At 40.4% G+C, this 25,648-nt stretch overlaps 1 pseudogene; it reads left to right on the top strand.

Moving 5' to 3' along the window:
- Positions 1–1,694: 1,694 nt before the first annotated feature.
- LOC133383650 (sulfotransferase 6B1-like) lies at positions 1,695–23,430 on the top strand (annotated as a pseudogene).
- Positions 23,431–25,648: the final 2,218 nt, after the last annotated feature.

Here is a 25,648-nt window from a genome sequence, read left to right as displayed (position 1 = left end):
ATAGGGTGATAAAATGCACCCGTCTCACACCCTTTCTGATTGGGAACCAGTCAGTTTCTCCATATTCTGCCCTTACAGTAGCCTCTTGTGCAGAGTATAGGTTGTGCATCAGGACAATCAGATGCTGTGGCACCCCCATTTCTTTTAAAGCATTCCATAGTTTTTCATGATCTACACAGTCAAAGGTTTTGCTGTAATCTATAAAGCACAGGGTGATTTCCTTCTGAAATTCCTTCGTCTGTTCCATTATCCAATGTATATTTGCGTTATGATCTCTGGTGCCTCTTCCCTTTCTAAATCCAGCTTGGATGTCTGGCATTTCTCGCTCCACATATGGTAAGAGCCTTTGTTGTAGAATTTTGAGCATTACTTTACTTGCATGGGATAGTTGTTGTCTATCTCTTAATTGTCAAAAGAGCTCACTTTCAAGGAGGATTATCTGATATCTGTACATGAAAAGCCACATAAGGAGTGTGCCTGTGAAGGTCCATGCAGCTCTCTGCTATTCCGGTTGGACTAGCAGAATCAGTATGGGTAGCGTAAGCCAAATCAGTGAGCCTAGTTCAAAACTTTTGCAGGAATTTTACCTATTCTTTTTCTTTACAAGTGCTGCTCCTAAAGCTCTGGCCCTCATCTGTATGGATCATCCATCACAACAGGGCAACAATTTGATATTTGATAGGGCGCAGTTTGATATGGCTATCATTACTGGCACACTATGGCTGTAATCCTAAACACACACTTGCAAGTTTTTTACAGCGACCACATCAGGTTGTTAGGATTAAAATGCCAGCCCATATCCCCCCCCCCCATTAAATCTGAATTGACCCTTTCTGGGGGAAATACACTAAGTAAATATATGCCTGCCAGCAAGGCATTTCAAATATCTGAATGACCTATTTGCAAATAAAGCTCCCATTTAGAATTACTCAAAATTTATGAACACAATGAAACAAAATTGGAAATATACAATTTAAAATATGCAAAACCAATACTTCTTTTTAAACTAGCGTGTAAGGCTTACTGCAACAGGGGGACGTACTTCAAAGTAAACATGCATAGCTGTAATAGTTCTAATTTTACTACATGTCTTTCACCATGTTTGAAACACTGTCAAGTTCTGGAACAAATGAAAAATGCCCAAACTTTTAAGCCTTATAAAATTCATCTTATATACAGCCTTATCCTAACATAGACTTACCTCTATAAATTTCCTAGCAAAGCTGTAAATAAATAATGTATTTAAAGCTGTAAGCAACAAATGATAAGCATGACTCTTTTATTTATGTTTTTTATTATTATGTGATATATTAACAAATCGTATTATTATGGTATTATATAACTGTATATATTTTGAAAAAATACAAATCTGTATCTGTGTGGTTTCAGTCAGTTTTTCTCTCCCTGCAGGGCCTCTAGTGTTGCAATTTCTTTCTTAAGTGATTCCCTCCCCCCCCGTCCCACCCAGCCACTGAAAGATTAAGTAATTCTTAATTCCACAAGTCAAAGGTATAAATGAGAGTTTAGCATGTGAGTTCCTGTGATTCAGGATTGCTTCCTCCTCTGCAATACCATTTTATTGAGCAAGAAAACACAAGTGTGCAAGAATCTCACCTCTCACTTGGTCACGCAAAACCAAACCTGCATTTTAAAAGTGAAGGTTACAAGTCTGAGGCAGCCAGCAAGAGTAAAGGATGGCCCAGAAAAAGAGTAAGTTTGTGAAACTAGTAGAGAATCTTGTTGCTGCCAGCCAAGAGAATGAGAATGAGGAGCTGCTGTTTACTTTCCGAGGAGTGTTGTATCCTAATCGCCTTTGTAGTGCCGAGACCTTTGAAGCACTGGAAACCATGGAAGCTAGGAAGGATGATATACTGATAGCTGCTTATCCAAAATGCGGTGAGTATCTAGTTTTTTAGGAGGAAATTAAAAAGGAAAGGAGTGGGCTATCAATTGCTAAATGACCATAGAGGATTTACTTGTTTATTTTTTATTTTTTTAAAGGAACCCTCACCCTGCTGCTTTTCGGTTAAATGAGGATTTCTAAGGTGTTGGACAACAGATTAGAATACAACGGTTTGTGACCAGATTATATTAGAAACTGTCTACTCCAATATGAATTAGTCTTACTTATGTTTGGCCTTGGAGGCTATGGTCTCTGTCTCCCATCTATTTGTGAGGGTCAGATAGATACAAGAGATACAGGGCTTTTTTAGTGGTGGCATCGTGGTTGTGGAAGTCCATGCTGGTGGAGGTCTGCCAGGGTTCTACACATCACATTTTAGATGCCTAATGAAAACCCTATTGTTACAGTCACCTTTTGAATACAATCTGTTTTAATCTGGTAATCCTGGTATTAGTTCCTGTTCCTATCTGTTAGTTTTTGAGTTCAGAACTCTTCCATCAGGCAGGATTTTAAGGCAAAATGAAGGAGAGAAAAAAAGGGGGGGAATGATGTAGTTGCCCGCTAAGTCTGCACTTTGTCCATCAAGTCTGCACTTTCTCTGCTGTAACAGAGAAAGTTTTGGAGACTTAAGTGGATATAATTCATTCTTCTTACTGATTTAATCTGGATTTACAGATTGTGTTATTTTTTTCTTTACTTTTCAGATTTCCTGTGGAAACAGTAAATCTAAATTACACGGGAAAATAATATGGGATGGTATTTTAATTTTAATGAGGACAGTATCTTGTGGATACTGAATAAAAAGTTGCATGCAGGAACAGCACTGAGTCCACAATAAACTGTTGTGTGGAGGTTTCCCTGTCAAAAGCTTGAGCAAACAAAACAGTGTTTACATCAGAGATTATTATAAATGTTTTTTCCTATTGCACAAGCAGCCAGAATGCTACCCACCCCCAAGCTAGTCAAGTAATTTGTCTGATATATACTATTAGCAGGTCTGTTTTGGTGACAGTACTTACCGGTATGGAGTACCGGCAACCCTTCTGTTGCTGCCCGTGCCAGCCATTTTGTGCTGGCACCCACAGAACTTTTATCAACGTACGAGTACTGGCACCTTATTTTTTACCAGAAGATCACTTACTATTAGTATAAGATTATGAAGATTTGAAAGGAACCAGTATTTATCTTCATTTTCTATTTATTTTTCTCTCTGCTCATCTATTTCAGTTTAAAAACCTAGCTCCTTATTAAATCCCATATGTTCAACTACACAAAAACTTATTTCACATAGCACTTTTTTTTTACACTGTGCAAAATGTGTCTAGCTGCGTGTTAGAATAAACTCTGGTTTACCTGGTGCCTAAAAGACAGTAAAATAGACGCCAGGTGAATATGTTTGGGGAGGTGACTTTATAACCCAAGCTCACATGACAAGAAAGGTTCTGTCCCTATCAGCCACTCACCAACCTTCAGAAGGAGGACATCTGGAATAGGGTGCTAGCTGATGATCTCAGTATGCAGATGGATTCAGAGGGAGAACTGAGGGGCCCTTCAGATAGGCTGGTGTCAGGCCTTTTGGAGGTTTAATAGGTCAAAACCAGTGATCTGAACTGGGTCTAGAAACAAACAGAAGCAAAATACAATTTTTAAAGAAACTTTTAAGTGGAAATGTTCTTTGACCTACCCGAACTACTTGTAAACTGAGGGAAAGACACTTTGTCATTTCATTTATTAATATCTCACTATTTTGAATCAGTTCAGGGGTTGAACGTTGCTGAAATGTAAATTGCAAGTTGATCCAAATGACAAAAAGCATAAATCATGTTCCAGATGTTGAGCAAATACCTTTATAAGGCAGGAAGCCTAGTTGCCTGAAATTCTTCCTTTAAAAACCAACATAATTTTCTCTTTACTTCTGTGCTTTGTAGGCTTTTCCATCTTTGTTTTTGCAGCAGCCCTTTTTAACAATATTCAATAGGACTTATTTCAGATTTGAGAGTCAGTGTGGTTTAGTGGTTAGTGTTGGACTAGGACCTGGAAGACCAGTATTGAAACCCCTGCTCAGCCATGAAGATTGCTGGGTGACCTAGGCCCAGACAGTCTCCCGGCCTAACCTACCTCACAGGGTTATTCTGAGGTCAAAATGGAGAGGGAGGAGAACCATGTATGCCACTTTCAGCTCTTTCGAGTAAAAGTGGGATATAAACGTAATAATAAATTAATAAAAAAAATACAATATGGGTTGAGCTGAGAATATGGTTTCATTGAAGTGCCGCCCTGGGCTGCTGCTGGGAGGAAGGGTAGGATATAAATAAAATAATAAATAAATAAAATAAAATAGTGTTCCAGCCATGCCTCAGACACAAAGATGCTTTTATTGACTGATTTTATTGTATGTTTTTGTATTGTTTTTTATTTGAATGTGACCCACTATGAGATTGCTTGTGATGAAGAATGAAATATAAAACATGTAAATTAATTTAAAAAAATACCAGCTCTCCCTGGACATGCCTCGCATTGAATTTGGGATTCTCTCTACGCAAAGCAGATGCTCTAACAATGAGCTACACTCCTCCCTTATTAACATTTGCTCTCCACAGGAACCTGTATTAATAGATTCAACCTCTGGAAGGAGCATGGGCAGTAAGTTTAGTGAAGGCATTCTGAATGCTAGACTAGACCTTACACAAAAATGTATGTTGTTCCTTTTTAATTATGGAGAGTAATTCCTTAAAGAGCAACTGGAGAACCAGCGACAGTTTTCAATCCTTCCTCTGTCTCTCATTGCCCTGCACCTAATTTTAATCTTCAAAAGCACTGCTCCATGGGGTTACAAATGCATGTTTGCTCTAGTGACTCTTGGCCCAGTAAGGAAAACATGTTAGGGCTAATTATTAACAGAGGTAGTAAATCTAGGGCTGAGCTGTACCACTTTTGACTGCAGGTGGGGGAATCACATGACCAAATGCTAATTCAAAGATCCTGCTGCCTCCTTCACATGGAAAACTAGCTTGCCAAGTAGGGTTGCCAGGTTCCTGGCCTGAGACTGATCCTGTATCTTTAGGAGAAGAGAAAGTCAGCCAAGTGCAGGTGTTCTTGCAACACTGTAATGAGAAAAACCACAAGGTAGAATTCTCCCTTCCCCCTGCACAACTTTTAAAGATACAGAAGACCTCTTGGAGACCGCCTAATGCAAATATTAAAGGTAAAGGTGTCCCCACACTTATAGTGTGAGTCGTTTCCGACTCTTAGTGTGACGTCTTGTGATGTTTACTAGGCAGACCGTATATATGGGGTGGGATTGCCAGTTCCTTCCCCGGCCTTTCTTTACCCCCCAGCATATGCTGGGTACTCATTTTACCGACCACGGATGGATGGAAGGCTGAGTGGACCTCGACCCCTTTTACCGGAGATTTGACTTCCTCCTTCCGTTGGAATCGAACTCCGCCCATGAGCAGAGCTTTCGGCTGCGTTACCACCGCTTACCACTCTGCGCCACGGATATTAGCCATTTCTTATTTCTTACATACAGATATACATGCATTCCGTGATATCACCAATTCACAATTTACCTTTCAGACTGCCTCTTAAAGCTATACACATGTACTTCCAGGCAACAAATTGTTAACTAATGTATAAAGCATGCCCCATAAGTGTCAAATGCTGAAAGGTGAGGTAATCTTTATTTTAATTCAGAAACCCTTTAGCAGGTCCCTTCTGGCAAAGTTCAGGAAACAACAGTCAAATTTATTATTTATTTCATTTATTTATTTGTTAAATTTATATCCCACCCTTCCTCCCAGTAGGAGCCCAGGCCAGCAAACAAAACACTAAAAACATTCTAAAACAACATAAAAACAGACTTTAAAATATATTAAAACAAAACATATTGAAAAACATATTAAAACAAGAGATATTTAAAAACCTTTTTTAAAAAAAGCTTTAAAGACACCTTAAAAAGCAATTCCAGCACAGATGCAGGCTGGGATAAGGTCTCTACTTGGGATAAGATGCAGGCTGGGATAAGGTCTCTACTGTTGAAAAAGGAAGGTCTTCAGTAGGTGCCAAAAAGATAACAGAAGTGGTGTCTAATATCTAAGGGGGAGGAAATTCCAAAGGGTAGATGCCACTACACTAATGGTGTGCTTCCTATGTTGTGCAGAACAGACCTCTTGATAATATGATATCTGCAAGAGACCCTCACCTGCAGATCATAGTGATCAACTGGGTGTATAAGGGGTAAGACCATCTTTCAGGTATCCTGGTCCCAAGCTGTATAGGGCTTTGTACCAGAACCGGAACCTTGAACTTAGCCTGGTAGCTAATGGGCAGCCAGTGCAATTTTTTCAGCAGTGGGGTCACATGTTGGCGATACCCTGCCCCAGTGAGCAGTTGTGCTGTCGCATTTTGCACCAGCTGCAGCTTCTGGAACAACCTCAAGGGCAGCCCCACATAGAATGCATTATAGTAATCCACCCTGGAGGTTACCAGTGCATGGATAACAATGGTTAGGCTGCAGCTATTTTACCAGCCGAAGTTGGTAAAAGGCACTCTTAGCCACTGAGGTCACCTGAGCCTCTAGTGACAAAGATGGATCTAGGACCACCCCCAGACTACAAACCTGCTCTTTCAGGGGGAGTATAACCCCACCCAAAGCAGGCAACTGACCAATTATCCGAACTCAAGAACCACCAATCCACAGTGCCTCTGCCTTGCTAGAATTCAGACTCAATTTACTGGTCCTCATCCAGCCAACCACCAAGTCCAAGCACCAGTCCAAGGCTTGCACGGCCTCTCCCAATTCAGATGTTACAGAGAAACAGAGCTAGGTATCATCAGTGTACTGATGACACCTAGCCCCAAATCTCCTGATGATTGCTCCCAAGCGCTTCATATAGATGTTAAAGAGCATTGGGGACAAGATGGTACTCTGCAGCACCCCACAGCACAACTGCCAGGGAGCCAAAAGACAATTGCCAAATGCTATTCTCTGAAAATGACCCTGGAGATTGGATTGGAACCACTGTAAAACAGTGCCTCCAATACCCATCTCACCAAGTGGGCTCAGAAGGATACCATGGTCAATGGTATCAAAAGCCACCAAGAGATCTAGTAAGAATAACAGGGTCGCACTCCCACTGTCCTTCTCCCAATAAAGGTCATCCATCAGGACAACCAAGGCCACCTTTGTTACATATCATTCACATAATGCTGGAGCAAACCTTATTGTTATGTTTTTTAGCTGAGGATGTGTAGGAAAGTCCTAAATGCCTTAACAAGCTGAAAAAGACTGCTTTGGCGAGAGTATTCTTGTTTCATGCTGTTCCCCAGATGTGGGGAAAGTACATAATCTAGGAGAGATTTCTTAACAGTAGCTTCTGCAAGAACAGCATGGATAATCTCTCTTCAGCAAAAAGGACCTCCAGAGCAGACAAAAATTAATAATACCAGCCAGAGTTAGGAAAGGTAATGTAGCCAAAGATATTGTTGGGCTGCAGCTCCCCTCATCCTTGACCCTGACCATTGGCCATGCTATCAGGGACTGATGGGAATTATAATCCAGCAACATTTGGAGGACACCACATTGACTATCTTGCCCTGCACTAGATCTTCAGAGAAAGTTCAGCCATAATGCTATGTGAATGAGCCAAGAGGAGCCCTGCAGTCAGTCACATGCTTTCTCCTTCACTCTCTCGTCCCCTTATATGCCATAAATCCATCCCTTTGTTCCTGGTTTGGTGCAAACCACAGTTTCTCATTTCATTCAAATCGATGAACTCTGGCGAATCCTTGTCCTGAAAAATCAGGATGAAACCATGGTTGGTGATTCTAGGTCTGCAGACTAAGTGCAAACCAGTTTGACAATTTGGATAAAATAGCAAACAGTGGTTTTCCTCTTTAGAAGAAGCGTCTGGGTGCACAAGAGAGGGAGAATGAAGAGGGAGCACACAGTCCCAAGGCCCCTCTTTGCTTATTTTCCATATGACCAACAATGGTTTTGTCCTATATATGAACCACTCCATAATGGGCAGAAACTTCAAATTCAGTTTCCTGTGGGACTTTCTGACAAGCAGACTTAGAAACTGCTGACTTTAGGTCTGACTCAGGCCACTCAAGTCCATAGATCACAGAATGTTGCATACAAACATGATATGGATATATGGGGAAAATATGTAAATTCAGAATCATACTCCTACTTAAAGTGATACAGGCCAGTCACAGATTTAGCACCTCGCTGAGAATTAGCTTTTGTATGCACGGTGTACAGTGTGAACTGTAAAACAGAGAAAACATTTTAGTGGTATTACATAAATTTGTGAATATTGGGTGTTGGGCATTTATGTCTGGCAGGATGTTACAGGTTCACTTGTTGGTAGATACATAGTTTGGAAACAAAGTGTTAGAGTTAGTGCTAACACAGAGTTAGGCCCATTAAGCTCACTTAAGTTCACTGTCTTAAGTGAACAGAACTGTGCTCTTGGTTGTGCAACTTATGCCTCTGGAATCCATACATGTCTCATTTGCCTTTGTGTTACAGGTACTAACTGGACACTCAAAATGGTAAATGACATGATAGCTGCAGTTCCAAGTTACAAGGATTTACCACCACCAGATCACTTCCAAATGTTTGAATTCGGAGACGTCCAAAAAGTTCAGGTTGATATTTATTTATTTATTTGATTTATATCCCACCCTTCATCCCAGTAGGAGCCCAGGGAGGCATGTCTAGCAAACTATCAGTGTTTAAATGTGTTTATTTTACAGTGTCCAACACAGAAGGCAGATACTTTATGGCTATTATGTGTGATTGTGTAACATTCATACAGTTAGATTCCTTGAATGTTGAAGCTAGTTCTAAACACAGAAAGTATATGAGGGGCCATTAAGATGCAAGAAAATATCATTTGCCTTTCTGTACTAAACACTTTACTTGAAAGCTCCATTGATTTCAACAGAATTTATTTCCATGTAACTGCTCTAATCCAGAGTCAGGTGTGTATTCTAATGTGCTTGAAGAACTACTTGTGCTTGGGGTGATGGGAAGGAATGTGTAGGAGGAGCTGCATCTTCACTGAAGAGAATGGAGCAATGCTTACAGACAGAGGAAATCCATATGGTCACTGAAACTTTACCACAACCAAAAAAATGATACACTGAGGCAAAAGTGTTTAGGATTAGCGTCTCAGCAAGTGTACTGACTGTAAGACAGAAAACAAAACCCTTCCTTTTTGTTAGTAGAATTATTATTATTATCAACATTCATTACTCACCCTTCACCCAAAGGTCCCAGGATGGGTTACAACAATTTTAAAATACAGAATTAAAAACAATTAAAAATGACCTAAAATCACAAAGTAATGCTACTTTCTATGGATGAAGTATTATTCTTTGCCATTCCAAAATAAATAAGGAAACTTTGCTATTCATATCATTGTACTGGTATGCCTCTGAATACCAGTTGATGGGAATCAGGTGTAGACGTTGCTGTTGGGCTTAGGTCCTGCTTGTGGGCTCTCACTCTGGACTAGATGGCCTTTAGTCTGATCCAGCAAGGCTTGTCTTATTTTCTGATCAGTACAACGGAGAAGACCCAGTTTCAAATCCCTACTCAGCATGAAACTTCTTGGGTGACCTCAGACCATTTTATCTCAACCATATGTACCTCACAGGGTTGTTGTGCTGTTAAAAAAAAGGAAGCAAGAACCATGTATGCCATCTGGAGCTCCTTGGAGGAAGTGATGACATACTTAACAGAGGTGTTTCGTAAAACAATGATCATTAATTATACAGTGCGTTATAAAAGTAATCAGACCCCTGACCAGTGGTGATCTCATATTACTGAATTACAAATGCTACATTGTAATTTTGTTCAGTAAGATATTTTATTTTGAAACACTGAAACCCAAAATCAATTATTGTAAGGTGACATTGGTTTTATGTTATTTATTTATTATTTGATTTATATCCTACCCTTCCTCCCAGCAGGAGCCCAGGATGGCAAACAAAAGCACTAAAACCCTTTAAAACATCATAAAAACAGACTTTAAAGCATCATAAAAACAGACTTTAAAATACATTAAAACAAAAGATCTTTAAAAACCTTTTTAAAAAGCTTTCTTTTTTTCAATTAATTTTTATTCAAATTTTCAAAATCAAGACAATACAAAAAGAAAAACACAAATTAAAACTAATACAATAAAAAGAAACAAAAAAAAACTATTGACTTCCGATTTGTCGTAGTTCAGCTATAGGTCTATAATATATGACAAGCCTGTCTCTTGATAAATTATAAAATCACCTTCCTCCAGCAGTTATCTTAGTTGGTATCAAATCTCATTAACATCATATCATTTTATTCTTCTACAAAAAGTCAAAGAGAAGTTTCCAATCCTTGAGATATATGTCCATCAATTTTTTTCTAGATAGACATGTCAATTAATCCAACTCTTCAAGTCTATTAAATCCAGTAATTTCAAATCGCTCTTCTTCCTTTATCCGTATTGATTCCATCTTCCATCTTTACGCACCCAATAATCTTGCTGTCATAGTCATATAATAAGAGTCTGATAGGGATTTCCTTCATCACAAATATTTTCTTGCCATCATTTCCGAACGTATCACTGAAGTATTGTTGCAGAACCGCATCTCTGTTCCTCTTTTTTACAGAATGCACTAGCACATCTCTTGAAGGGTTTTTCATTGTCACAAAACAGGAATTAATTCTGTAAACTTTCTCCATTTCAAGTTCCATCAAATCCTTCCAGTCCATGAATTTTTTCGAACCGATGATATCTTTATCTCCAATCTCTTCACCAATTCCTTCAGGGACAGCGCTGAATTCCAAACAGTAATATTTGTCTCCAGGATCCATCACAGCCAGGAAATCCAAATCTTTTTCCAAGACCATATTTAATCCAATCTCCAGGGCTTGAACCTTCCCTTTAATTTTTCTTTCATCCTTTTTTAATTTTCCAAATTTATCTTTGTTCTCCTTTCTCATAGAATCCTGAATTTCTTTCAGCTCCTGTCTCATTTCGCCAAATTCACTTATCATCACTTGTCTGTTATGTCTGAGTTCTTGTTTTGTTAGCTTAATCTCATTCATTATTTTCTTTTTTTTTTTCAATAATTTTTATTCAGATTTTCATAAAACATACAAGACAAAATCATAAAACATTCAAAGACAAAAAACAAAATCAAAAATAGTTAAACAAAAAGAAAAAAAGAAAAAAAAAACAAAAATAAAAAATAAAGAGTAAAATATTGACTTCCCATTTGTCAAAGATCAAATCAGTTATAAGTCTATAATATATAACAATCCTGTCTCTTAAGTCATATTATAAAATCACTTTCCTCCAGTAGTTATCTTACTTAATCATCAAATCTCATAAACATTACTTTATTCTTTCCACAAAAAGTCAAAGAGAGGTTTCAATTCTTTAAGAAATATATCTATCAATTTTTTTTTTCCAGATAAGCATATCGATTAATCCATCTCATTACTAATTATGATAATCTTATTGTCATAACCATAGTCAAAATAAACATTTCAATTAATCCATCACATCAGAATCTGTTAGGTTCAATAATTTCAGTAGCCATTGTTCTATTATCTCTATTAGTTCCATTTTCCATCTTCCATCTTCAGTAGTCTTGTTAAGTCCAGTAATTTCAATATCCAATCTTCCATTATCAGTATTCCATAATAATCTTGCTGTCAAAGCCATAGTCATAAAGTAAGAGTCTGATGGGAATTACCTCTATCCCAAATATTTTCTTGCCATCCATTCTGAATAGGTTGCTGAAATACTGCTGTAAAATCATAGATTTTCTCTATATTGGGCTCCATCACATCATTCCAGTCCAGAAGATTATCCATGCCATTGATAACTTTATCTCTAGAATCTTCATTCATTTCTTCAGAGATAACATTGAGTTCCAAACAATAGATTTTATTTCTAAAGTCCATAGACTCCAAATCTTGTTCCTGTTCCACGTTGGTTCCAATCTCCGGGATCTCCTCTCTCACAGGGACCCCTATTCCAGTCTCCAGGGTCTCCTCTCTCACAGGGACCCCTGTTCCAATCTCCGGGGTCACCTCTCTCACAGGGACCCCTTCCAGGGTCACCTCTCTCACAGGGACCCTTATATCTTTAATCTCCTGCTTCATTTTACTCAATTCAATTTTCGTTATCTCAATCTCATCCATTATTTTCTGAAACATAGTTATTTCCAGATTTTCAGCCACTTTCTTAATTGCCATTTTAAAAGAAAAATATAGGAAAACCACTTCTTATTTCAGCAACAATTGGGTTAATACTCCAAACTTGGTGACATCACAGTATAAACAGAGCAGACAGCCTTATCTCTCCAATAGTTAAGTAAACAAAATGCAGTTCCCAGGATCGAAACAATTAATGGCAATCGTCAAGAAACAGATTCGTCAAAATAAAATAGACCAAAAAGAGAGTAGTCTCAAAACAGTATAATATTTTTCAAAATAAAAATCTGGAATAGAAATCCCTCTTCTGTGTATATCTTTAGAATGCAAATCCAGGACAGCTTTTTGCAACAAAAACAGAGATAAGCTATTAATTAGTGCGTAGCAGAGAGAAGTTATGGCTCCCCAGTGAGATGTCAAAAACTGATCAATCTGGCAAATCTCTTTTAAACAGCAACAATTTAAGTCAAGTAAAAGAAAAATATAGAAAGAAGGGTGCTTGCCTGTTAGTGCGTTCTCTCTTAGAAGATAAGATGAACGTTCGCTTTAACAGATAGAGCTTGCTGTTGAAAATCCGTCCCACCTTCGTCGGCTGGACCTCGTCCCATAAATTAATGAGATCTGGTCGTCCCAACAAAAATAGGCTTTGAGGTTAATCTCTTCGTTTCTCCCTACCCGGGAGAAGTTTAATCAGTCAAAAAAAAAAGAAAAAACTGACTGATATATCTGAATAAGCTTCTTTTGAGGCAGGAGCCCGTCTCAAAAGCAGGCACAGGCTAAGTCACCCTTCCCGGAAGTCCTCTCATTCATTATTTTCTGAAACATATCTAAAGAGAAAGTCCCTTCTTGTACATCCATGATCTCAACCACCTTCTTGATTGTCATTCTTAAAACCAAAAAAAACACAATCCCTTCAATTTCCAATGTCCCAAGCAAAGAACAGTTTATTTCTTTATCCAGTTACAAAGGAGTTAATATTTCAAGCCAGCTGATGTCACCCTCTAGACAAGACGAACTGCCTTATCTCTTGTATGTCCAAAAGTGCCAAAACAACTTTAATTCACAGCATCCAAATAATTAGTAGCTGGAAGAATGAGCAGATTCATCAAAAAAAAAAAAGTAAACCGGAAAAATAGTCCCAGACATATATTACTCAAAAGTCTTATAAATCAAAAAAAAAATTCTCTTTAAATTAGAAACCCCTCAGCCGTTTGTAATCTTTATAATGCTGAATTCCATGCCAGCTTTTTGCAATAAAAATAAAGATAAACTATTTCTATTTTCTTCCCCTTAGCTCCGTGAATAAAAGAGAAAGCTATGACTCACCCAGGGTTTCTTAATTGCTGGTTCTTTGACAAATCTCTTGAGCTGTATTGATAACAAAATTATGAGAAAAGACAGGAGAATGCTTGCCTGTTAATCCGTTTTTCTTTGAAGAAAAAAAAAGGCTCACTTAATCAGTTGAGCTGGTTGGAAATCCTAGCTCCGTCCGAGCTGCTGGAAGACCTTCTTTCACAGAATTCCAGCCTCCAACAAACACAACAAAGCTCTGTGGAAAATCTCTACGTTTCTTCCTTATCCGGAAGAAATTTTCCCCAGTCAAAAAGCCCTTCTGACTGGTTTTAAAACTGAAAAAGTTTCCACCAAGACGGGAGCCCGTCCCAGAGGCAGCGCAGGCGGAGCGATCCTCCTGGGAAGTCAAAAACCTTTTTAAAAAGCTTTCAAGGCATCTTTTTAAAAAAAGGTTAAAAACATTGTTTTTTAAAAAAATTAAAAACATATTAAAAAGCAATTCCAACACAGATGCAGACTGGGATAAAGTCTCAACTTAAAAGGCTTGTTGAAAGAGGAAGGTCTTCAGTAGCCGCCGAAAAGGTAACAGAGATGGCGCTTTTCTAATATTTAAGGGGAGGGAATTCCACAGGGTAGGTGCCACCACACTAAAGGTCCGTTTCCTATGTTGTGCGGAATGGTCATTGGTATCAAAAGCCGCTGAGAGATCATGTAAGAATAACAGGGTCGCACTCTCACTGTCCTTCTTCCAATAAAGGTCATCCATCAGGGCAATCAAGGCCAAATCAATCCCATAACCAGCCCTGAACCCAGACTGGAATGGGTCAAGATAATCTGTTTCATCCAAGAGTACTTGCAATTGCTGCGCCACACCCCTCTCAATCACCTTTCCTAAGAAGCAGGTATTTGTGACCGGTCGGTGATTGTTGCAGACCAATGGGTCCAGGGTGGGCTTTTTCAGGAGTGGTCAGATCACTGCCTTTTTCAGGGTGGTTAGAACCACTCCCTCCCGCAATGAGGCATTGACCACACCCTGGATCCACTCGGTCAAACCCCCTCCGCAAGCTTTAATAAGCCAAGAAGGGCAAGCGTCGAGAGGACATGTTGCTGGCCGCATCATCACAAGCACCTTGTCTATGTCATCAGGCCGCATCAACTGAAACCGTTCCCAAGAAGTTGCAGCAGACGTTGCACTGGACACCTCATTGGGGACTACAGTAGATGTGGATGGGGCATCAAGTCTGCTATGAAGACAAGCAACTTCACCCTCAAAATGCCTTGCAAACAATTCACAGTGGGCCTCTCAAGGGTCTAAAACTCCATTTCCTGGAGCTGATGTCAATAGACCCGACAATATAGAAAAGCTCCACTGGATGGCTACTTGAGGATGCGATGGAGGCAGAGAAGTGGGCCTTCTTCTCCACCCTCACCACCTCACAGTAGGCACGGTTATGATGTTTTACTCGTGCCCGATCAGCCTCAGAGCATGTCTTTCGCCACTTGGGCTATAGCCATCGTCCAGCCTGTTTCATTGCCTTAAGTCACTGGTGTACCAAAGTGCAAAATGGGCTCCACAATACTGGAGAGAGCACTTGGGGCAACCATGTCAAGAGCCCAACGTGCCTTGCTGTCCCACAGCATGACAAGGGCTTCAACAGGGTCACCTGCTCTATCTACTGGGAACTCCCCAAGAGCATTCAGGAATCTAGTGGATTCTATTAGTCTCCGAGGGTAGACCATATCAATCTATCCACCATCCCTGCAAGGAAGGATCAGAGCCATAAGTATAAACTTCACTAGGAAGTGGTCTAACCATGAAAATGGGGTGACATCCACCCCCCCCATCTCCAGACCACCCCTTCCTCCATCTGGAGCAAAAATCAAGTCGAGGATGTGCCCTGCTCTATGCGTCGGGCCGGTGACAACTTGAGACAGCCCCATAGTTGTCATGGAGACCATGAAGTCCCGAGCCAGAACACTAGAGGCAGCCTCAGCCTGGACATTAACATCACCCAGGACTATCGTTCTGGGCTCCTCCAATACCGTAGCTAAAATGGCCTCCACCAGCTCAGGGAAGCTGCTGGGCAGCAGGGTGGATGGTACACCAGCAGCTACCCTAGTTTACTTTCTCCTTGGCCCGACACCAGGTGCAGGCCCTCACAGCCAGCTCCAAGACAGAGTGGTTTCCTGGTGACAGAGATGGAAGTTCTGTAGACCACAGCAACTCCTCCTCCCCCGTCCCTGCAGCCTGTGCTGGTGTTGCACCGAGTATCCAGGTGAGCAAAGCTGGGTCAGATCAACTCCTCCCAACTCACCCACCCAGGTCTCAGTAATGCACACCAAATTGGCACCTTCATCCACGATCAAATCATGGATGAGTGTGGTCTTATTGTGTACTGATCTGGCATTAAACAACAACACATACAGGCCAGTGGGCACAGCAGATGAGTAACGAGGAACCCATCCATGAGAGGAGTGGCAGCAAGGAACAAGGCGCAGATAGCCTTGCCCTCATCTTCTATGGTAATTCACCACCTCCCCATGGCTATACTTCCCTCTACCCGTGATCACCAAAATTGGGGTGGCATGTTGGGAAATGTTTGTAAGAAACATAAAAAACTGAAACATGTTGCTTGCATAAGTATTCAAACCCCACACATTAATATTTGGTAGAGCCACCTTTCACTGCAGTAACAGCTTTTGGAGTAGGTATGTACCAGCTTTGCACACCATGTCGGAGGGATTTTGGCCCATTCTTCTTGGCAGATTCACTCCAGGTCGTTCAGGTTGGTTGGATGTCACTTGTAGACCACAATTTTCAAAGAGTGCCACAGATTCTCAATGGGATTGACATCAGGACTTTGACTGGACCACTGTAGGACATTCACCTCTTTTTTCTTGAGCCACTCCAGTGTTGTTTTGACCTTGTGCTTGGAATCACTGTCCTGCTGAAAAGTGGACTTCCTCCCAAGGTTCAGTTTTTAGTGGACTGATATATATATTCTCTTGCAGTATTTCCCTGTAGTTTGCTCCATTCTTCCTTCAGTTTTAACAAGATGCCCAGTCCCTGCTGATGAGAAGCATCTCCACAGCATGATGCTGCTACCACCATACTTCACTGTAAGGATGGTGTGTCTTGAGGCATGGGCAGTGTTAAGTTTGAGCCACACATAGCGCTTTGAGTTTTGGCCAAAAAGCTCTATCTTGGTCTCATCTGACCACAAACACTTTTCCCACATGGCAGCTGAGGCACTCTCATGCTTTCTAGCAAATTCCAGACGTGCTTTCAGATGGTACTTTTTGAGTAACGGCTTCTTTCTTGCCACCCTCCCATACAAGCCAGTGTTATGCAGAGCTCTTGATATGGTTGACTGGTGCACCATTACTCCACTCCCAGCCACTGTACTCTGTAGCTTCTTCAAAGTGATTGTTGGCCTCTCTTTGGCTTCTCTCACAAGTCTCCTTCTTGTTTGAGCACTGAGTGTTGAGGTACATCCTTTTATTAGCAGTACCTGGGTGGTGTGATGCAGCTTCCACTTCCTGATTATTGATCCAACTGTGCTCACTGGGATATCCAAACACTTGGATATTATTTTGTACCCTTTTCCTAACCGATGCATTTGTATTACATTATCCCTTACTTCTGTAGAATGCTCTTTGGGCTTCATTTTCCTTCAGATCTACAGGCTGACCAATGATCCTTCAACAGTGAGGTTTTTATCCTGACAATGAGACAGCAAGTTTAATGGTTCACAGGTGGAGGCCAATGGTAAGGTAATTGTGTCCTTGTTTCCTTCATCTGTGTTATCTGGGAGCTTCCACAGCACAGGCGTTGAATACTTAGGCAAGCAACGTGTTTTGTTTTTTTATGTGTCTTACAAACATTTCCCCTTGCACCTTACAATAGCTGGTTTTGAGTTTCAGTGTTTCAACATAAAGTATCATACAGAATGAAATTACAATGTACCATTTGTAATTCAGTAATATGAGAGCATTGGTCAGGGGTCTGATTACTTTTGCAAGGCACTGTATGTGCTTTTCTGCATTTTATTTTCCTCTGAGCTCACTTTTTAAAGTCCCATCACCCAACCATATCTACATGTACCTGCAACTCAGGATAGCACTTCATGCGTCTGATGACATGCATCTGATGAAATGGCCTGTAGTCCCCAAAATCTCACAGCATGAGACAGAAATAGCCAATGTGATGCCCTCCAGAAGTCCTTGGGCTACAACTCCCATCAACCCTAGTCAGCATAGCCAATGGCCAGGAAGATCTGGAGAGCACCACCCTGGATTCCCCTTCATGCTACATTTGTTAGGAATCACAATGTTATTATTATTAATTATCATTATTTTGTTGCAAAAGACTAGTATAGTTACTCCTCTGAAAATCCTTGCAGTTAGTAACAGTTGCTGGAAACTGCAGGAGGAGAGAATGCTGTTGTGCTCAGGGCTTCCCACAAGCATCTGTTTGGCCACTTTGAGAACAGGATATTGGACTAGATGAGCCACTGGTCTGATTCAGCAGGCTCTTCTGATGTTTAATATTCTAGTACTTCCATGACTAGGGAAAAATGACATTTAAGAACTAGTCTTTGTGAAAAATAGAAATATTTGAATGCATTTACAATATGAATTATTTAGACTAGTTCATCACTTAATTAACTAGTTAAGACCCCCTTTAAAGACTAAAGTCATTTTAATAGGGCTGGAGAACTGGATTTGCCCAACAACCAGATCCTGTTCTTCTCCACTCCTGTGGGCCAACTGTGACAGGCAGGTGGGACTACCCATCTGTCAGCCACCTGGCATTATAACAATGTCATGTGACTGAAACCTAACAAAATTCAAAGGTCACTAACTACCAATCAGCTGACTGGAATACTAACATTCCTTTAATTGTCCATCTAGGACATGAAAACCAAGCCTTCTCCACGTGTTTTTACTACTCATCTCCATTACAATAACATTCCCAGATCTTTTATTGAGAATAAGGTGAAGGTAAGTGACTACCTTTACTACTACGATTGCCTAATAAGCATTGCCTGACAGCATTTAAGTATGATTCTGAATGTTTAATTTATGTGAGTCTCTTAATATGACAGTTTTTATTGTGGTAAAGCAAAAGTTATGTCCATTGGGTTGGACCCAAGCAAGCAAGCAAGCAAGCAGAGGAATCCATATCCCTAACCCTTGCACTGGGTGGAGGGCTTTGGATTGGGCAGAGGGCTACATCCTAAGCTGCCTGCTGCTGCTGAAGCGATGCAAACATAATTCCGTCAGTGTGGCATTCCCACTCTTGCCTACTGCACAGGATGCCTGCCAGTGGATGGTCCCAAAATGGGGCATTCTGGAGGCTGAGGCTCATTGCTGCGCCAGCTGCAGGTTGGGACAGTGATCTTGCTGCTTCCCACTTTCCATTCTATCAGCTGTGTGTGGCAGGGTTAAGGTGGCAACCCCACCACTCCAAAAGCTCTGTTGGTAGGGGAGGGAGGTCGGATTGCAGCTTAAGTTAGTCAGGTCTCATTGAAATCAATGGGACTTAAACCAGTCATGAGCTATCCATCTAATTTCAACGAGACCTATGTGCAACTATGTCTGGATCCACCCACTGTATCCTCAGTTTAGCTGGATGTAAGGGCACTCCTTTCTCTGTACACTCTGCAAGGTAAGGGGTCTCTGGAATTGTTCTATTCATATTGGGGGCTGCCACAGCTTTGTAACATGAGCCAAATCACAGCATATAGTAGAAAATCCCCCTGCCATGTCTTCTTCCTCACAACAGTACTCAACTTTATCTGGGGAAAATTCCTTCTTGGACCAGAATAGGGCAATCAATTTGATCCCAGATATGAAGCAAAATCTATTCCCCTAGTCTTTCTCAGATGAAATGTTATTGGAACATCTACTCATCTAAACTTTGTGTCTCTTGTCTTGCTGTAGCAGTCTCTTATACTCTAGCAAAACAAGTCTCTCCTCACCAGCATTTTAGCTGGGATAGTCAGGAATTGAAAACAATTTAAGGCTCCAGCAGGTTGGACATTTTAACATTCTAGTTTTAGTTTGAACTGAGCCATTACTTTCAATATTTAAATAGTGCACACCACTGGTTGTTGCTTTAAACAATAAAATCTAATATATCCTTTTTGTTTTTAATAGATGCTGGTGATATTACGAAATCCCAAAGATGCTGCTATATCCTATTACCATTTTTACAACAAAAACCCTCTCCTTCCAAATGCCAGCTCCTAGGATGATTTTTTTCAAATGTTCATGAGTGGTGAAGGTATATTATTTTAGAAGCTTTCACCTTCAATATTTCAAAGATCCAGAACTCTATTCTCAAATTCTACCTAGCATTAAACTTTCCCCAAGCATCAGGTATACACCATACATATGAAGCTGAAACGGAACAGGGCTCTTGACTGCAGGCAAGATTCCACAGCTGGTATTTCTCCAAGTAGTTAATTTAGAATAAAACACACTGACTAATGTAGGGTTGTAAGACTGCTTACATATTTTTTGGAAGAATAGAATATTTCTATCTCATTCTATACTTAATGTGGTAAATAAATAAGTAAAATGTGTTAACTAAAAGGACCATTTAAACAGCACAAAACTGGCATGAAATCAACATACCACTGACAAGATGTCATTCAGATAATAGTGGACAGCCAGCCTCATCCATGATGTGTAGAGTGAATAATAGAACCAATTACCTAGGGAGGTGGTTGGCTCTCCAACATTGGAGGCATTCAAGAGGCAGCTGGATAGCAACCTGTCCAGTATCCTTTAACTTGGATTCCTGCATTATTTATTTAATTTATTATTTATTTTTAAAATTTATATCCCACGCTTCCTCCCAGAAGGAGCCCAGGGCAGCAAACAAAACACTAAAAAAACCTCTAAAACATCTTAAAAACAGACTTTACAATGTATTGCACTGAGCAGGGGATTGGACTCAGTGGTCTTATAGGGCTCTTCCAATTCTACTATTCTATGATTCATTGAATTTAGACATCCTTTTACCATCCGATTCATCTTGATTTGTGTATACAGATTTTACATGTCATGAAAATGGGTCCTGTGTTAGCCAGTCTTGAATCAAACTGAATGAATTGTTCAGTTTTCGTTCTATGATATGTGGAGCTTTTGCCATAAACCGAAACAGATGTCACTTGGTAATTTTCTCAGGCTTTGAAATACGCTCTTTGCATTTTATTTCAGTTTGTTGGAATTCCTACTTTGACCATGCTCTTGCTTGGGACAAACATAGATGAAGAAAATATCATGCTTATCACATATGAAGAGCTGAAAGAAGTGAGCATTCTTAGAAATTGAAATAATACTAATAATGTTACACATTCTTCTTCTTCTTTGGATAACAGAATCTGTTACTTAAGGAGTTCCCTACCATCAACAGGTTTTCCTAGTCTAAATACAGGGCAGAGAATGTTTTAGTGACTTCCCCAAACCCCATGCCAGATTTAGGCTTGAAAAGCCTCCTACTGATTCCAACAGGCAGCTTAAAAAACCCAAATTGTGCCACTGGGGGAAGCTGCAACCTAGGTGTGGGAAGCCCCATGGGACACAATGAGCAGCTTCCCACTCTGGCCTCCTCCACCAGTTCTTATTTTTTCTAAAAAGATAATTTTACATTTCCCAGTGTCAAATAAGACATGCGTGAGAAATAAACATTGTTGCTCTTCTCCTGATTATTTAGTAGTATTTGCTTTTATAACACTATCTCCTGTCATCAATTTTTTTTTGAACAATTAAGGCCGTGATAAACCTGGCCCATTCTCTGGTCTTCACCAAAGGTTCCTGCTCCTCTCCACTTTCAGGTATGGGGAGCATGCAGGACAGCCCCTTTTTTATCTGAGATGTGGTACTCCCTTCTCACCACAATGCAAGGCTTTTCTATTCCAGAAAACACTTTTCTGCTGGTTTTATATTTTGACTTTTTGTCTGCTATGGTTATTTTTAAAATTATGTTTTTTTTCTCCTTTTCATTAGCAGCTTTGGATATTCTATTTTACATGTTTTCAAGTTAAAAATAAATTATTATCTTGCATTTGATTAAATACTAAGCATACCAATATGCCAATGACATTAAGTCTTTGTATTATAAACTCTTTGGGTGTGATCATTCACAGGCCTACATTATTCCCTTTAAGTTGGAACTTCGGATAAATGTAAGCTTATCACTAGTTGTGCTCCAAACTCTGCCATAATTTTTGAATTATGGATTGGACATGACAAAATGGAAATTGTGGGGAGGGGATTGGTAGAAATCGGAAGAGTTAAATTATGGTGCCTTGCATCTAACCTTTAGATTAGATGTGAAGCAGATTCATCTTCTTTAACCATCCCATCTATCACCCAACATCCCAAGTTATGTACTTTCTTTCACACTGCACCTATTTTTTATATCAGTGCAGCTAAAGCACATAAATTTATGAATATATTTACTCAGATTTCTAGCCTGCCCAATCCTTGAGTCTGAGGACAGCTTCTAACTAAGAAAATTTCCTAAAGTACCAAAAATATTGTTGCACACCACCCCAATCTCTGAGCGGTGAGTTTTCCAGAGATCCCTGCACTTGCCCAGGGCTCAGTTTCCTTGGAAAGAAGGCCAGCAGGGTCTGTGGTGTCTTTATGAAATATAGTTTATTTATTCACACACATTCCAACCTGAGCTTAGGATGGACGGGTTCAAGGCATCAGCAGTCCAACATTGCATTTTCCATCAGGCTTACAGGAGGCACCCCAAAGCCATGGTGCAGAGAGCCAGGCTCTCTACCTGCCTCATCCCTAGCCTTTTTCCCGACCCAACTTCAAACTCGAGCCTCTGCTTGGCCTCAGGAAGGGGGGTGAGGCTCTCCTGAAGAGTTTCAATAACAACAGGATCTCCTTGACTCATTCACCAGTTAATGGGTGCTTGACAGGCACATTAACTCACCTGGCCACTCTGTTAGACTAAGGAAGGGAGATCTGGCCAGCAGAGCAGATTTCTCACCTCCAGGTGCAGGGTTCCAAATCACAGGCTGAAGGGGACTCATAGAAATCATCTATCTCAACCCCAAACCCATAACAATATTTATGAAGTCGTAACTAACTTTATTATTATTATTCAGAATCTTTATGAAGGAGTGAAGCAAATAGCTGACTTTTATGAACTGCCTCTGTCTGATGAGATGATTAAGTCTATTGCAGACAACTCTACCTTCCAAGCAATGAACAATAAATCCCAAGAAACACATGGTCAATTTGCTCCTATCCTCTTCAGGAAAGGTACTACTGATTTTATGTCCTGAGCTTTTAATTTGGATTCTGGCTGTGAGCACACTTGCTCTGTTTGTTCCAGTAACACAAGAGTCCTCTAGTGGTGGTATTTATGGCAAAAAAGCAAAACCTGGTATTTCTATCTTGTTACAACAGTATTTTTAAAATCTTGCCTTAAACGCATGTCATTCTTCATTCTAAAATAGAAAACAGTTCATGAGGTTTTTTTTAATTCTCCAAAATATCCTAGGCTTCTAGTTGAAAAAAGCCTTTTAAAAAAGAAACCTAATATAAAGTTAAAAAAACAAAAATATTCCAAGGGAAAAGCTTCCAATTGCTCCCTCCTGGCCTTCACATTTCCACATAGCTCCAATCTGATGTATGTTAGAAATCCCTTTAGTTGGCTTACTCCCATGAAAGTATGCATAGGACTGCCGTCTTAAAGCATGTGAATTAGGACAATACACTCATCTGTTTCAACATTCCAGAATCATACATCTGATCTCTGAACCTCTTTATAAAAAAGGATAAATTGTGTAATTCATTTTTAATTGTTCCCATATAGGTGCTGTGGGTGACTGGAAGACTTTGTTCACTGAAGCCCAGAGCCAGGAAATGGATGCAAAATTTGAAGAGTGTTTAGCTGGAACTAAACTGGGTGCAAAGCTAAAATATGACAAATACTGTAAATTTTAAATCTTGGAATTGGAAGTCATTGTCTTAAGCCCCTTAGTTAAGAATAAAATTATTTAAGAGGTGTAGGCATTTACCCACAGAATATTAATAAATATGGTCAGGCTTTTTGCTTTAAAATCATGGACTCAAGATTCTTAACATACTAAATGGGAAGGGCTTGGAGATTAAAACCCATGTGCTATAAAAGTGTTCTGGGATAGTGATCTGTTTTTTTATTATCATGTCCTCCTTCAAAAGATATACTTGTTTTTCCCTCTGTATCCTACTGTAGAGCCAAAACCCACTGTTCTGTTTTGTGTACATTCTGCTGAACTAGTTGGGCCCCTTCTGTATTTGTGGGCTCATACTAGGGTTGCCAGGTTCAATCCCCGAGACTGATCCTGTATCTTTAGGAGAAAAGAAAGTTAGCCAAGTGCAGGTGTTCTTGCAACCCTGTAATGGGAAAAACCACAAGGTGGAATTCTCTTTTCCCCCTTCACAACTGTTAAGATACAGAACACCTCTTGGATGCTGGGCCTGGCAACCAAGAGGTGTTCTGTATCTTTAAAAGTTGTGCCGGGGGAAGGGAGAATTCCACCTTGTGGTTTTTCCCATTACAGGGTTGCAAGAACACCTGCACTTGGCTGACTTTCTCTTCTAAAGATACAGGATCAGTCTCAGGCGATGAATCTGGCAACCCTAGCTCATACTCACCTATAAGATCATAATCATTGCATTACCCATATCCTTACACTTTTCCATACATACTCCTCTTCTCTCTGTATATAGGGACCCATAGAAAAGCTACATACATCTGTCACATGCCCACTGTGTGTTTGACATAATCTTTATGGGAATGAATTCTAAGTTCAATTCTTGTCTCTCCTATGAACTAGGTGGGTTTAGTTTCAGACCTTCCCCCCCCCGCATCTGCAATAGGTCAATAATAACGGCCCACATGCAAGGATTACTGAGGCACTGTCTGCAACATGATTAAACACTTGAAATAATTAAATTCTATTATTACAAAACATCAATTCTCAAAGACAACTATTCTAGTTATTCAGACTCTGTCATCAGTTAGTTGAGTGAGAGGTGCATTCTATTCCCAGTTGGCAAAGGCATCATTTATGACAGAAGCCTTCCAAACAATTTCACAGTAGATCCCCCATTTCTTTCATATGCCTAGGTTCTGCTAAATGTGGTCCAGATTTATCAACTCACAGGAGAAAAAGCCACTGCAGTTTCTGTAGACCTGCTACTGGTCTTTTCAGATCACACAGGCAGGCTTCTTCTGGACTCAAGGAAACTGTACACAAACCCAAGTATCTATTACTAGATTATCTTCTAGGCCCACTTCTCTGCCTCCATCGCATCCTTAAGTAGCCGTCCAGTGGAGCTTTTCTGTACTGTCGGAGTCTGTTGAGATTAACTCCAGGAAATGGAGTTTTAGACCCTTGAGAGGCCCACTGTGAATTGTTTGCAAGGCACTTTGAGAGTAAAGTTGCTCGCCTCCGTAGCAGTCTTGATGCCCCCTCCACATCTACTGCAGTCCCCAATGAGGTGTCCAGTGCAACACTTGCTGCAACTTCTTGGGAATGGTTTCAGTTGATGCGGCCTGATGATGTAGACAAGGTGCTTGCGATGATGCGGCCAGCAACATGTCCTCTCGACCCTTGCCCTTCTTAGCTTATTAAAGCTTGCTGAGGGGGGTTGACTGAGTGGATCCAGGGTGTGGTCAACGCAACATAGTGGGAAGGAGTAGTTCAGCCACCTTGAAAGAGGCAGTGATTCAACCACTCCTGAAAAAGCCCACCCTGGACCCATTGGTTTGTAACAACTACCGACTGGTTGCAGAAAATCTTTGGACTCCACCTAAAAACATACTGGTGTTCTCGTATATTATGAGACTATTTGTATATTGTATTTAAAACCTCTATTGACACATGATCATGATATCTATGTCCCGAGGGAAGAATGCGAAAGATGAACAATGGTGTGCACATGACACTGACATTACTGAAACTGAGATATGGGTCTGTCCAATGTGGGAATAGGAGAGCTCCAGGATCTGGGAGCTCCAGGTTTGCTGCTATGATGGAATGATTTAATATGCATACCGTGAAGAAGCATTTGGGATTCAAATGAGCTGTCCCACTAATTCACATTACTGTTTGGGGGGCTGAGATGGAAAATTCCTGTGAGTCCCCTTCCAGCCTCTGATTTGGAGACTTGCACCTGGGGGTGAAAAACGCTCTGCTCGTCAG

The sequence above is a fragment of the Rhineura floridana genome, chromosome 4 (assembly GCF_030035675.1).
Source record: "Rhineura floridana isolate rRhiFlo1 chromosome 4, rRhiFlo1.hap2, whole genome shotgun sequence".
NCBI lineage: Eukaryota > Metazoa > Chordata > Lepidosauria > Squamata > Rhineuridae > Rhineura > Rhineura floridana.
Note: the sequence above shows the minus strand (reverse complement) of the source record. Positions and strands in the feature narration are given on the sequence as shown.